This window comes from Cynara cardunculus, assembly GCF_001531365.2.
Source record: "Cynara cardunculus var. scolymus isolate 2C chromosome LG 6, CcrdV1, whole genome shotgun sequence".
NCBI lineage: Eukaryota > Viridiplantae > Streptophyta > Magnoliopsida > Asterales > Asteraceae > Cynara > Cynara cardunculus.
This window is the reverse complement of record NC_037533.1, coordinates 12,633,480-12,636,363: the sequence shown is the minus strand read 5'-3', so window position 1 is coordinate 12,636,363 and position 2,884 is coordinate 12,633,480. Positions and strand designations below refer to the sequence as shown.

The window sequence follows — 2,884 nt, the reverse complement described above, 5'->3', positions numbered from 1 at the left end:
GCAGATTTAGAAATAACAGCACGAGGGTTGGACCATTCAGTATTATTATTAGAAATCCGTTCCAAGATGTCATACCCCTTGTTATAGGTTTTAGCTGTGAAAGCGCCACCGGCCGTTGCGTCAAGAATAATTTTAGCRGCACTGGAAAGTCCATTATAAAAGGTTTCCAATTGAATACAATGAGGGATTCCATGATAAGGACACTTTCGTAGAAGGTCCTTGAATCTCTCCCATGCATCCGATACCGCTTCATCTTCTTCTTGACAAAACGTCATAATTTCATTTCTAATTTTTACATTCCTCGTCGAAGAAAAGTATTTTTTTTAGAAATTTTTCCGCCAAATCATTCATGATAAGGACACTTCCGTAGAAGGTCCTTGAATCTCTCCCATGCATCCGATACCGCTTCATCTTCTTCTTGACGAAACGTCATAATTTCATTTCTAATTTTTACATTCCTCGTCGAAGGAAAGTATTTTTTTAGAAATTTTTCCGCCAAATCATTCCAAGTAGGGACCGAGTTTGGTGGTTGAGAATTTAGCCATGCTCTAGCTCTTTTCCTTTAATGTGTAAAGGAAAAGTGTTAAGCGTAAGGCTTCTTGTGTAACTCCGGGAATTTTAAAATGATCCGTCATTTCTATAAAAGATTTCAAATGAGARTGCGGATCTTCCGAAGATAATCCCCCAAACTGACCCATTGCGGAAATCATTTGAAACATTACTGGCTTGGGTTCAAAAGATGTTGCTGTCATTTTGGGCCTACCAATTCCCGAGGCCAATTGACTAAATTTGAGCGTTGTGTAGTCCCGTATGCCTTTATTTTTGTCATCGACAATTTTAACCGTGGCTTCCCACTGAGGTGGATTATCCCCCATGGTACGGTTTAAAGTGGGATTTCGCCGATTGTTTCAACCTCTTCTACGTCTCCTAACAGTTCTTTCTAACTCAAGATCAAGAGGTAAAAGCTCACCGTGTTGTAGTCATGGCATACAACACAAGAACAACGAATGAAACAAATGACCAAGGCTCAAATGAAAATCAATATCTCAGGATAAAAATCATGCTAGTTCCCGACAACGGCGCCAAAAACTTGATATGCTAGAATCGTAAGTGTTCACACAGTGGGCACAAAGTCCCGACAGTGGCGATACAAGTGCACGCCGACACTATGATCGCTTCAAGTAATAAAGTGGTATAGTACAAAGATCGTTTCCGTAGGGACTGGACTTACTGAGAATTAGAGAGTTTCATGAACTTCTTGACCATGTTTTGGTTTGTGAATAAAAGTCGAGTTTTGTTGGTGCAAAGCTTAAAAATACGAAATAAACCTTTTGAAATTAAAAGATAGGTATGGGTGTAAGTTTCCCTTAAGAAGATTGTAGAAACAATTTGGTCAGAAACTCATGGGACTTCTATAAAAACTCCAATCTCTCGAAAGTGAATTCTTATATTCTGTGCCCACAGAGTGCCCACAAAGCGTCCAATTTTATCAATTTTAAACTTGCCGAATTAGCTAATAGATAAAAAGATATCTGGTTCCACTAGCCTGAAGATTTATACTCAAATCTCTTTGTAGTATAAACTCGACTAATATCTGAACATTAGCTAAAAACATGCAGAATCCATATCTCTATGTGATTATCAAAGACTCTCTCAAATCTTTGTGCATCATTTAAGCTGTATTTCAGATCCGCCCATCTCTGGATCAAGGATCTAATATTAACACTTCAAAGTGATCATCTTATCTGCGTTGAGCTTAAGTCCCGACTTAAATGACTAAGCTTAAAAATTAATAAAATTGGCAACACCCAAGTGTGCCTTCAAATTTTTAAGTTTGACTCACACCCACACCCAAAAGGGTGATTAGCTCATAATAAAATTATAAAACATAGAGGAAATAGAAGAAGAAAAATGCATAAGAAATATTTGAATGWAATTTTACTTAAATTGTTGCCCACAGGGGGCATACAATGCACAGTAACRAGAATTAAAAACTAAATACGAAAATAAAATTAAATGCAGAAAACTAAACTTGTTCTATTGCTCTAGAACTTCAGTTGAGAGTGAATGCTCCAAGGTTGCTTGGTTGATTCGTTGATGTCTTCCAAATGAGAGAAAACTTCAATATATAGGGRRAAAAARGTGAGAACCGGACAATCTCTACGCCCAAGGGAAGAAAGTCTTCTTGACTAGAGGGTAAAGACCCCCCATCACTTMTTGTCTACTTTTCTGGCCTTGTCACCTTTTTTGAAAGGATGAAAAAGATAAAGTTACCTAACCCTTAAAATAAGGAAAAGGTAAGGAAGGTTTTTTCATTAAAATAATGGTAGGGTTACTTTAAGACATTTTTTAATTCAACAAGACTCATTCCTCCAAATAATTCAAGAATTTCGGATYTGACTTCAGAATTAAATCCCTTTAATACCCAAGAGAGCCAGTATTTAAATTTTGTCCAAATCCRTCTTGAGGAAAATATGCAGTAGGAAGAATGTGGGCAGAAAGTGAGCATTTTACCAACAGCAATGGTTTTTCAGAAAATAATCAAATTMTTGACCTTTCATCACCTCTTAAAATATTTTGGACCAAAAATACAGGATATGAGCAAAATGGGTACATAATACACAATAAAATGGGAGTATTGAACAATAAATAACTCTCACAAAATGAGAGTTATCAATTACGCATAAGTACAACTTATTAAAACTCCATGTTTAAATTCGTATAACTAACTGTAGATAAACATAATCAATTAGAGGATAAACATCTTATTTTAAAATATAATTAGGATAATTATCGAGTTCTAACAAAATAATTAATTTTTATTTTTATAAGAAAATTATATTATTAAACAAAATATAAATTACTTCGTTATTGAACCTAAATT

The 2,884-nt window shown here is 35.3% G+C and overlaps 2 non-coding genes across 2 annotated transcripts; both read left to right on the top strand.

Annotated features, from left to right (window-relative positions):
• Window positions 1-186: 186 nt before the first annotated feature.
• Window positions 187-293, top strand: LOC112515014. The gene has a single exon (XR_003069471.1). It is a non-coding gene; the product is annotated as a small nucleolar RNA R71 (small nucleolar RNA).
• Window positions 294-345: 52 nt separating this feature from the next.
• LOC112515028 lies at window positions 346-451 on the top strand. Its single transcript, XR_003069485.1, has one exon. It is a non-coding gene; the product is annotated as a small nucleolar RNA R71 (small nucleolar RNA).
• Window positions 452-2,884: the final 2,433 nt, after the last annotated feature.